The 12,987-nt window shown below is 40.4% G+C and overlaps 1 pseudogene; it reads right to left on the reverse strand.

Moving 5' to 3' along the window:
* LOC135322434 (trafficking protein particle complex subunit 9-like) overlaps positions 1 to 12,987 on the reverse strand; it is an 82,211-nt pseudogene that overhangs the window by 32,116 nt on the left and 37,108 nt on the right.

Raw genomic sequence — 12,987 nt, forward strand, 5'->3', positions numbered from 1 at the left:
TCAGAGAATCACCTGGAAAGAACAAATTCTATTCCTGTCATAATGACCACAAAAATAATTACAGATAGTGATGTAAATATTAAAATACTAATAACAGCAAATACAACTCTTTGCTCACATTAATTCAACTTCTCCTCACTATAACAAGTACTATTATCATCTCCATCTTAGACATTAAATAAACCTACATAAGAGATTTATACCATTGTAAGAAAGTATTTCTAAGAATAATAACAAAGATAAAACACAAAAGGAAGACATTTACTATCTTAAGAATATTTTGAGCCACAACAAAAATAAACCTACTGAACAAAATGAAACGAAAGAAATGACAAGGAAAAACTCTGTGATAGATGTTGATGAAGACAAGGGATTAATGTTCATAACATACAAAGAGCTGTCACAAAGCAAAAAGAAGCTTCCTCACTTAAATTTGTGCAAAGGACAAAATGGATCATTCACTTTTCAAAAGTCAGATGGCTAATCAGTGAAAAATGCTCAATACCTCACTGGTCATCAAATGCAAACTAAAACAATGAAAAAGCACTTTTGCTCATCTTATTGGTAAATATTTTTAAAAGATATTGTAGCTAGTGTCCATCTGTGGGAGAAAAAACTGTGAGCGACCTTTTTGGAGGATGACATGACAATGGATATGTAAACTCTGAAAAACGTGTGTACACACTGATACAACCCCACTTCTAGGAATCGTTTCGTTTAGAAAAAAAATCAGTTCAAATAGATATACTGTTTACACTGGTGGGAAGAAAACCTGAAGTGAAATCATATTCAGCGATAGAGAATTGGTTACGTAAGTAATTCTACATTTCTCATTCCACACTGGAGAAGGAATTTCTAGTCACTTGAAAGTAGCCTGTGATGAAAGTAAATGTCACATCCAGGGACTAAATTTCCAGAAGACTTAACTAAAGGCATGCTCATACAAGATCACAGGAATGTCTGTTAAAGAAAGATGCCAGTCTAACATCCTTTCTGACAGTGGAAAATGGAGAAAAGTTAAGTGTCCACCATCAAGACAATAATGCGTTAAATCACGGTGAGCTGTGGGCACTGAGGGGGCCAGCGTTTCCCCGTGGCCCAGGGCCTTGTCCACAGCACTCTCCCACCAAATGTGTCCTTGCACAAGAGACCACACCTGCACATCAGGAGACCCCTCCACTCTATCTGAAAGGACCGGGTGAGTCTGGAGTGGGAGGACGTCTATGATATACCCCTGAGTGAATAAAGCGAGCTGCAGAAAACATATAGTATGGCCTTATTTTTCAAAAAAGAATATGTACACACATATACATAGATTTCTCATATGTATTTATGTATGTATGTATGGGTATATATATATGTCATAGGCATAAAGGTCATGAAATATATACACCACATTGGCAACAGCTTTTACACTCAGGAAATAAGGGGAAGGGAGGTAGGGCTCTTTCGGTACCACCACAGTTCTCTTTTCAGTATTTCAGTTAAGTACACTTGGAATTTAAAAGTTTATTTAAGCCCGAAGTAAAATGGACGATGCCTCCACAATACATAATGATATACTGGTCATTAAAAATCATGCCAGGGGAGATAGAATATTGTAGAAAAACATGTAATAAGCCGAATGGAAAATGGAGGTCTCCACACAGTAAACAGGCACAGAGTGCTCACTGGTTTTTATGACAGAGCTGATACACACTGATGAAAAGAACAGAAAGTAGATGTTAAAGTGTTAATTATTATTTCTGACTAGTGGGACCTGGATAGCCGTTTTTGTCCCTTTTTTCAGGCTTATTGCATTAAATATACATTATTTTTCATCTGAAAAAAGCATTTTTAGATGTGTAGTACCACACATTGGAGAATAATACACGAGTACTTACAGAAACAAATAACTAGGAGACACTGCAGCAGCACCACACAATGTAGAACGGGCGATCCTGATTAAAACCACGCAGTTACATAAGGACCCACAAAGTGAGAGCACCTGCTGTAACAGGGCGTGGCCCCCTTCTATTTGTCACCTGTGTCTTCAGGGCTGAGGCAGTTCTGAGCATGGCCAGTGTCAGTGTTGGTGTCTGGATGGATGCCACTGGATATGAGGGCACCTGCAAGCCGAGAGGAATAACAGAAATCATCCTCTGCCTTTTCTGTCTTGTTTCTTTGTTACTTTAAAAGAGAGGCATAAATAAGATAAACTGTGTATCTTCCCTACTGAAATTTCAGTAATGAAACCGTTTTCAAAGTGTTCACAACTTATATTCTGCCTATAACAGACTTTTCATCAAAGCTTCATATTTATTAAATGTTAATTAACTCAGTTAATTAACTCCCTGTTGAAACATTCTACTATAGAACATGAAATGCACTATGTGAAAGGACCACTCCTGCAGTGACTAGCTTGGCTGTCTTGACGGCAGTGCAGTCAGCCCCCAACATCCCGTGGCTCTGAGCTCCTGATGCTGCTAAGAGAGCACGCTGCCGCCTCAGATGGAGAGAAAGTGTGAAAGCATTTCCTGAAATCTACAGCACTGACAAAACATAACTGACAAATCCCAGGCTCCTTTGAAGTTGTCATTTTCGGTTTCTGGCCAACCCCAGTCAATGAGCAGAACCACCTCATTCCCGAGCAATGGCACTACTTGGTAATGAGTTCTGGAGAAATTTCCAGGTATAGAATGTAACCAACTATACGTAGAACTCTGACAAAAGAAACAATGCAATACCCTGATTTTGGAAGACACTCAAAATATTCTCCTAAGCCTTTGTAGCTGGAAAGGTTGGGCTTCTCCTGAGCCACTTATTTATTTCACAGCCAGTGAGCATCTCCCACAAACCCTGTTACCCTGTGTCTGCTGGGAGCATCAGGTACACTCTTGCTGTCGATCTTATAAGTCACAGGGCAGAGGTGTGTGTCTCACGGCTGCAACCCTCACACAGGCTCGCCTCCTAGCCTCACAGTTTGAACTTGGCCCCATTTTCTAACCTGTTTATTTGGTATCTGTTCTTCTGTAAGCTGCCTGAAATGCTTTTTGAAACAAGTCAGAAGAATGAGTGGGTAGATAAATGGACAGATGGGCAGGTGAGAGATGGGCAGACCGAAAGAGAGACTCCAAGGAAAGGGGAACAAATAAAATTTCCTGTGCAAAACCCTCTTGTAGTCAGGGAAGAAAACCACCACGGAGAAGAGTGAAGAGGCAGGTAGGTTAGGACTGTTTCCTGGATTCCATGAAAAGTCACACCAAGAGATGAGAGAGTATAACTATAAATAATAAAAGGAAAAAAGCACACATGCTTGAAAAATATATCTACAATATGTACTTTCTAAAGAATAGATTCAAATCAGCAGGGCCCAATACCACAATCCTTGGGTATTTACAGAAATGAGAATCCCATCTCCAAACCACAAGGCATCCCTTTGGAGCACTGAGAGTCTACACGGGGCAGTCATAAAGCCATCACCGCAAAATTTATGCTATCCTGCACTTACGAGGAATGAGCAGTTGTGCACGCGTGACAGTTACACCCCACAGCACCTCTAAGGGGGAGGGAAGCCTAGCGAGCCCCATCTCTGCAGGACAGAAAACCAGTCCTGGAGAGCCTAAGCCAACCTACCAGTTCTCCATCTCACAGGACTGGTCACTCCAGAGCAGGACTCGAACTCGGACACACGTCTGTAAGCACGATATTATCATGCTTTGTGTGATTTTTGTGTGTATAATACATTTGTTTCTGGCATGAAAGGATATTTAATAAATAATTGATTGTCTTGTCTATCTCATTAGCTCACAATCAATCTTTATACTGTTGAATTGTACTCTTTTCCTCTGGAGAAGGGAACGGAAAGAGCGGGGGTCAGAATGAGGTGGAGCTCCATTCTTTATCTGGTATCTCATCTCATCCAAGTCCCCAACCAGGGAGAAGGAGCCAATGTTCTCTTCATCTTTTAAAGAGAGTGCTCCACTGATGATGACTTACTCAACCCAAAAACCAAGGCTGGGGGAAGGGCACATGTAGCAACCAGAGCATTATCAGATGTAGGAAAGTGAAAAGAGCTCACGGGAGGGCTCAGGGGGTCAGCCTGATTTAATTTCAATCGATAAAAAATACCACACTGTAAAAATACTAGCATGCAATAGATTTGTTCTTTCTTGACAAGTTTCCAAAGCCCACATGTAACATTATCGTGAACCAGTGAAAGGAAGAGTCTACAGATAGGGAAAATCAATGCCACAGGCAGGCTGAAACCCAGGCTGGAGTTTAGGAAGAGAAAGGGCATAGTTAAGAATTGGGGAAAGGCTGGAGGAAAAAATCACAAGGACTCTCAAGCATCATCCTACAATCATATAATCATTCATTCAAGAGAGAGTTACTGAGGTCCTATTTTGTGCAAGGTTGTACACAAGGCAAAGCAAGAGCGCAGCGACCATGTTGGCAGCAACGGGAGGGGCTAAAATACACTTCTGATCCCGGTACCTTGCACACTTGACCTCAGTATAAAGGCAAAGAAAAAAAGTAAAATAATATTCTGTAAACTCAAAGCATTGCTGAAAAAAAATTAAAGAAGACCTAAATACCTGGACAGACACGCCACGTACATTCCTGGATCAGAAGACAGTGCTCTTGGAATGGCAGTGCTCCCCAGAGTGATCCGTATATTCTACGTGGTCTCGATCACAATCCTAGCGGGCTCCTCTGCAAAAACTGATTAGCTGCTGTTGTAATTCATATGGGAATTCGAGGGTCTCAGTAACCAAAACGATCTTGAAAAAGAAGAACAACATGAGAGGACTTGTAATTCTCAATTTGAAATTTTACAACTGTATTTCTAGGTGAGATTAGAGGCCATTTTTAAGTTATTACTGTGTTTATCCTTATTTTCTAAATTCTCTAGAATGAATATAATTGTTATAATAAGGAAAATAAAAAGTAAGTTATCTTTAAAACATGCACACCGATTCATTCATTGGAAAAAATGTATTTTAACTATAAAGAGGTAAACAAATATCTAGTGAAAAAGGACTACTTAAAAACAAGAGTGCATTTACATTTTTAAGAAATTGAAAACTGAAAAGCACAAACACATCAAGTTTCTAGGGAGACAAATACAACATATTAACACTTATTTTCAAAAATTCTAATTGAACAATGAAAACTCAAGAAATGGAAAATCGCGATTGACAGCCAAATGCCAACACATGGAGAGCAAAGGCCTAGAAATCACAGTTCCTTTAACTCTGCTACTACCTCAGTAGGGGAGGAAATTCCTCACTGAGGAGACAGTGGAATCCCATGCATAAGACAGGATACACAGTACAAACTGCGCTAGAATTGGGGGTGACTTTCTTAGAAGAATTCTAAAGTTAGAACATTGCTGAAAAACTATAAATACACTGACAGACAGATTAAAACACACAGTCATATATATTATATAGAAACATATGAAGTCTGCTCCCATGTTACATAGAAATACAAACATATTTGTTCATTTATGGGCACTGATTACTTTTTCCCAGGTAGAATATTTCAACTAATACAAATAATCAATAATACACCCCTCTTGTCAAATCTAGTTGATAAGTTACTCTGCTATGTAATCATAATATGCGTAAGATAGATCTAAAATAAGTGAAAAAGATCTTTGTATGGTTTCTTGAACTCTTCTCAACATTCCAAACTTAATTTTAAAATAGATCTGAGCAGTATTTCTATATTATCTTTTCCCTCGTGAAATGACCAATACAGTATGTTGTCAAAATTCTGTCCTTACAATGATTCACGAACACCGTATCCTCACAAAACTGCTGGACAGCAAGTCACTATCCAGACACTGTGACCAAACAAACGAAACACAAGGAAGACAGTGACCCTATTCTGGAGGGCTTACCGTCTGCGTCAACACCGGGGTTTTTATTTGATTGGTTTGACTGGGTAGCAAAATAAAATCAATCAATTATTTTCTTCTCTGAGCATTCTGTAAGTCATGACTCTTTTCAGTGTCATGAGCAGGAAAGACTTAAGCATGACTTGATTTGGTCAAATAGCAACAATCATCACCGGAGAGTGTGTAATAAAGAAGTTAACTGATAGCAATGCTTCTGCCTACATGAGACCTAAAATAAACCTACACTGATATCCGAAAGGAAAATGAGGAGATGAGGTTCCCAATGAGAAAACAAACAAACAAGAAACCAAAACAGGAAAGACTTTTTCATTAACGATTCCAGGCAGTAGTGGAGCATGGTGGTGAAGAGCACAGATGCTTGGGGACAATCATGAGGCTCTGAACTCCCACAGCACTGGGTAGCTTTGACACTCATAAGTCAGTGAAATTTTCTGCATCTCAGCCTCCTATCCATAGACTGGGGATAACAACAGCACCCGTCTCCTAGGACTGTCCTAAAAATTAAGATATTTTATATGTAAATTTTAAATAAAATACCTCAGATTTTAAATATTGCCCCAAAAGCACAAGGAAAAAAGAAAACAGAGATAAATTTGAGTTCATCAAATTTAAAACTTTGCTTCAAAGGACACCATCCAGAAAGTGAAAAAAACAACACTCAGGAGAAAATATTTTCAAATAATTTATCTGATTAGGAATTTGTATCTCCAAATAAAAAAGAGCTCCTACAATTCAACAAAAAAGACAACTAAATTAAAAAATGAATAAAGGATCCGAAACGGTATTTTTCAAGGAAAATATACAAATGGCCAATAAGCACAATGAAATGATGTTCAAAATCATTAGCTGTAAGGGAAATCATGTCAAAACTACTAGGAGAAACCGCTTCACACTCACTACATTAGGTTATAATTAAAAAAAGAATAACAAGAACTAATGAGGACACACAGGAATCAGAGATAGCAGCCCTTGCTGGTGAGATGTAACGCTGCGTGGCTACTTTGGAAAACAGCCTGGCAGGACCTCAGAGAGTTGAACAGTTGGTTTCTGAATGACCCAGCAATTCTGCTCTGTGGTCACACACGTAAGAGAACTGAAAACAAATGTCCACATAAAAACTCCTACAGGAATGTTCACGGTGACATTATTCATCACAGCCAAAAAGAAGAAACAATCAAAATGCCTATCACCTGATGAATGGGTAAACAGAGGGGCCCAGCCATACAGTGGAATATTATTCAGCAATAGCAAAGCATGGAGTATTGACCCAGGCAACAACATGGACAAACATTGAAAACGTTACTCAGTGTGAAAGAAGTCAGTCACAATAGACTGTTCCATTTACATGAATTGACTCGATTTACATGAAATGTCCAGCACAGGCAAATCCACAGAGAGAGAAGAGTGGCTCCCTGGGGCTGGGGGACGATGGGGAAGATGGGAATGAGTGCTTATGCATATGGGGTTTCCTGTTAGGAGGATGAAAATATTCTAAGATTGACTGGGATGCACAATTCTTGGCATAGAGTAAAAACGGGTGTAAATATTAATGGGTGAATTGTATTAAAACTGTTAAGAACAAAAGCACCTCGGGCCAGTACCTTCCCACAGTAGATGCAAATTGCTAACTTTTATTACAGGAAGAAGAAACTGCCCTCAGCATGAAAGCAGGAGATCAGCAAATGTGAGTTAACCGAAATTGGACAAGAGCAGTTCACTTGAAACAGTTGCTGAGTGTATACGAAATATTCAGAATGAAGAAAATCAGTTTGACATCAAGATGAAGCATTCTGTTTCAAATGCAGATCAAGGATTCGGCAAGCCCACCTGCTAGAAATAACCAGAGAAGAAACCTGGTTCTTAAAACAAGCACCACATCCAACAAGGAAATGGTGGTGAGGAAAGCAGTCAGCCAAAAAACTGGAACAGTTTGCTACAAATAATTTCTCCACTGAAATTTCAAAATTAAATGAAAGTGATGCAATGCTGCGCTACCCTCACGTGAATGGGCTTCCTCCGGTGCTCGACAGTTCTGTAACCCCGAATGAGAGAATCAGGAGAATCAGCATGGCTCCTGGGAGTCCCCAGGTGACTGCCCACCAGCACGCTGACCACCATCACATCTGCCAGTGTTGAAATGCAGAGAAGAGACCAACTTCTGAAAGGCACAGGAAATTTTGGCAAGGGAAAAAATGGCTGCATTCAGTCCTGGGACAGAGGCCCTGACAGCAGAGGCCAGAAGGCTGCAGGTGAACTGGAGTCGCCCTGGGGAAGGAAGGGACCACAAGGGAGCAGATCTCAATTCTCTTCTCTCTCTCCCTTCGGTAGGAGAGATAAAGCCTGCATCATTCTCACCTGGAACTGTGGGTTATGGCTGGCAGAAGTCGTACCGACACGGAATGATTATTCAAGTCTCTGTGGGAAAAGTCCAGAAAAAGAGAAGGAGTAGGGAGCCAACTCCACGAGCCTCTCAAATGCTCCTATATTTACTGTGTATAACGAAAGGAAAAAGTCATTAACAGTTGTGTGATAGTAAGTAGGAACTTGAGGAAAGACGGGAGGAGACAGAGATTGTAGAATCCACAAAGAGTACAAAGGCTTAGTGTATCTTTAGGGAAGTCATGGGGTGAGGGGAATAAGATACATTCTTTAGATATGTGAATTACAAAGCAGACCACGAGACCAGCCAGGTCCTTGTTTTGGGGATAATAGAATATCTAAAAGCACACAAGCCCAGCTTTTATAGCTGAGGGCCTGGGTCCTTGCTTTGAAATGAGCAGAGTGCTATCTAAAGCATCAACTATGCAAGCAAAGCATTGTCTCTGCTTTTTAAGGCAAGGAGACAGGAGTGAGGATGCACAGGCTCCTGCTTGCAAAGCAGTTACTAAGCACACATTTTTCTTCTGAACATTGACAGGCGGCTGGGGTCTGTTACAATTTGTTAACCTAATCTTGGGCTCCCACATGTAACCATTATGGAACCATTATGGAGGACACCCTAGGATAACAAATCCTAGCCCTGGTTCTTTTCCTGCCACCTTCAGACACTCTAGCAGGATCTAGACACATCCCTGACTAACGATCCCACAGAACCACCCAGACTCTTAACTCCTGGCGCTTGAAACTTAATTTTAGCTCTACACAACTTAACAAAGAAAAGTTTCAGAAATAGAAGATATTACATTCTTTTATATCTCATCATATGAACTAATTTTTCTGATTGCTCTAAGCTGCTTCTAATTGGCAAAGCACCTAATTCTGCAGGTGAATTCAGTACTTTCCATTGGGCATAACTTGCCAGTTTGAGCTCGCTGAATTCTATTGGTCAAATACTGATACACTTAATTGATTTCATTGTTCATCAGTTTCAGCCGGGACGAGAGGGAGTGTCACTCTGTTCCTCAGCCCACACTCAACTCTTTTCTCATCAGCAACTCAGGCCTCCTGAAAATAAAACAAAGAATTTGTTTTCCTTCTACGCTTTCCACAAACCCAACAGGAAACATCAGCCTGGAGAAAGAATTCAACAAAAATCTTCGAACAAAAATCTATAAAACATGAAGCAACTCCATCTCCGAATCATGATACACAATGACATGAAAGTAAGTGTGTCAAGCACAAAGCATGCGTGAGCCTGACCACCTCATTTCTATTCTTCAAAGGAAGGAAGGTTTTCATATTTTTTATTATCACTCTTTCTCATTGCTTCTGATTAAGCCAAAAATTAGTTTATGAAATAATTAAGCACTACAATAACAGATTTTTGTTGTATCAATTATAGAAGGCATTCAGAGGGGATAGGAAACCCCACCTTTGTAAAAAATGTAAAATTTCTTCCCCTGTTAAAAACACGTATACAAAATGCAACAGAGAATTCAAATTCTTGCGGAGAGGAGCAAAAGCCACAGAATCAAAGCAAAGTCATTACTATGAGTCAATCCAAAATTCACTAGACAAGCATGCTCAAAGCATTCAAAGAATTTTAAAGGCACACTACAAACCATTCGCTTAATGATCTGCAGGCTAGAGGAAGAATTTCCCTCTTTAACAGACAACAGAAATCAAAAGGTTGCCCCTCCAAACAAAGACGAAAAATCAATCAGGTTTTTAAAAGTTCTGATAAATCAGCATGTTCTAAAGAACAAAATTCAGAAATTTTAAACATTCATTCAAACCACAATGAAACAAGCACTTAAAAAAAAAGAAAAAAACCCCAAAGAAACTAAGCACATTGATCATGCACTTGGATCAATGAGAACGTCTTTTACCCTTCGAAGAAAGAACAGGCTATAGCCTTTTACTTGAAAATTAACACTACTTTAAAGATAACTCCTAAAACGGATTTCATCATTCATGTTGCCTTGAAAACTCTGAGGCACTTGTATCTGATCAGAAAAGCAATTCTGAGTAATAGTATGTTACAATTCAGCGCCAGTTTGCTTTAGAAGAAAAAAGAAAAGCTACTGTTCCTCAAATCCTGCACAGAGTGTGAAGTGCCTCCCGGCCTCTTTCTCCTCCCGTTTTCTAAGCTCATGCTCCCCAACCCTTCTGAAACAAGTATGACAACCTCTTATTTCCAATATGCCAAATAACAAAAGAATATCAATTTATTTGTGTAAATATATGCCTACATCTTGAAATGGAGGAGGAAGGTATCAGAGGGCTACATGGAACTTAATTCTACCTTCCTGAAATCACACACAAACACGTTCACACAGACACAAACACATACACACTGAATTACTGAGCACTTCACAAGCTTAGGAATTCCAACTTCTAGAAGATAACTTTGCAGTTAGTTTAAAATACAAAACTGTCAAGTTTTGAAAGACTTGATCATCTGCTAAATCATCCAAATATCAACGAGACCCAATTTGCCTTCTCTGTAGAGTGTAATTTCCCATGATGTCAAAGCAGACCCTAAGAAGTACTGGATCCAAGACTCGTGTTTATCACTAGCTATTATCGTTTTTAAACAAGTAAATCAGTTTCAGAAATGTATGTCCCAACATTTATTCTTATTGAAATAGCATATGTATTCAATTGTCTATACAGAAAATAGGTCCCATGATGGTGTTTAAGAGCTATTTTGTGTATTGCAATATTTATTTTTAAGTGAAGACAAGGAGGGTGGTTATTACTCAGTTGTAGAGCACTTGCTTACCATGCACAATGTGCTGGCTTCAATCCCCAGTAATCCCCCCCCAAAAAAGTGCTTAATTAAAAATAAGAAAAAAGTTATAAAAAATGCAGACTAAAAACCACTGCAATGTAGAAGCCAGAACTATAAAAAAACATGTGTTTCTATCAAATACTGACTATATGTCAAACACAGGGACAACCACAAATCACCCCTGACAACCATCACGTGTGGTTCTCAGCAACCCTTCTAAGTAGACACGGATGAGAAGCCCAGCACTGCGGATGAGGAGACGGAGCTCGGAGGAGCCGGGGACGCTGACCGTCCTGCTCCCCGTGACACCACGTCAGCCCAGGACAAGTGCTGACAGAGCTGCAGTGAGGGGACATGCAGCTGCGTGGAAACTTCGGGAGCTGGGAGTCCCAGAAAACACGAAAAATTGTTCAGTGAAAAACCAGCTCAAATATATTACACTGTGTCACATTCTTTAAACAGGGAACATGACTGAGACCTTTTTGATGCCTCCGTGTCCTTTATGCCATCATCAGTTATTTGCCCTCACAGCATGACCAGTGATGATCTGGACCCCTTATGAAGTGCACTCAGATGGCAGAGCTTTTAAAGCTGTTTTATGAAGTTTGTAAGACTCTGTCTATGCCTCACACAGGCGGTCATCCATCACTTCTCACCGGTGTGGACGTACCACCTGAAATCACTCCTTTCTGCTTTTTAAAATCCCTTCATCTAATCCAGACTTTTCAACAGCAAAGAATCAGCTCAACCACAGACAGTGAACAGCTTTTCACCAAATGGACTCGAACAGCACATCGGACTACCTGGAAGCCCTTTTCTTTTATTAAACCCACTTCCGGGTACTTCATCATTTTCTGATTGGTGGAATTGGCCGCTGACTGGCCTACTCAGAGAGCTCCCAGCCTCACATCCGGGGATGGGAGAGGGCCCTGCTCTTGGGAGAAATCAGTGAGGAAGGCGGACATCCTCCAGTCAGGACTGCACGTGTAGAAGTGCCACAACGTGCTCAGAAATTATACCATCAGCACACCTGGGCTCCCATGGACTGGTTTCACATTAACCAAACTCACGAGACACTGATGCAAGAAAACCAGAAACTTAACTTATTAATGTAACAGAAGAAGTGAAACTATAAACCAGACTGAAATATCAGAGTTCAACCATGAGTACAGTTTCTCCTCCACGGCCTAACCACGGGCAGGCAGTAACATGGCAAACATGGACAGAAGCAGAGCAGTAAGGATTTCTAGATTAACTCAATGGACTAAATTTCTGTTATACCAACAGATCTACTGCCTGGAAAACAACGCTAATCACGGTGCACTCTTCATGGACAGTGGCCGAGACACGACTGTGAGCAACTGTGTGAATCTCCTTTCTCTGTCCTTTCTGGGCTTACTGATGCACAGATGTACAGAGATCCAGGGATGCAGATACCTCTAAACACCCAAAGCCCATCCCTGGGAGCCTCAAAACCAGACAGCCATAGTTTAAATACCAGCTCTGCCACTTACTAGCTCTGTGACCTTGGCCAACTTACCCTCTGTGTGCCTCAGATTCCACACTGTAAAACTGGGATAAAAATCAAACATTCCTTACTCGATTGTTGAGTAGATTGAAGGATTCATTTCTGTAAAACTCTCAGAAAAGAATGTAGCACATTATTGGTGCTCAACAAATGTCAACTTAATATTAAAGTGATTTACAAGTCTCTTTCTAATCATCTTCTGTGTTTCCTGGCTAGACTAAGTCCCAAAGAAAATCCTTATTTCTCCTTTTATAAACTCTTGTGGAGCACCCTTCTGTTCCATACCACCACCTGTTTAAACTGAGGAGGGGATGCCTCCTCCCCACTCCTCTTGGCCACGGAGAGTGCTTCTCCACACCACAGACCCATGGCCCACAGCTA

This window comes from Camelus dromedarius, chromosome 11 (assembly GCF_036321535.1).
Source record: "Camelus dromedarius isolate mCamDro1 chromosome 11, mCamDro1.pat, whole genome shotgun sequence".
Classification (NCBI taxonomy): domain Eukaryota; kingdom Metazoa; phylum Chordata; class Mammalia; order Artiodactyla; family Camelidae; genus Camelus; species Camelus dromedarius.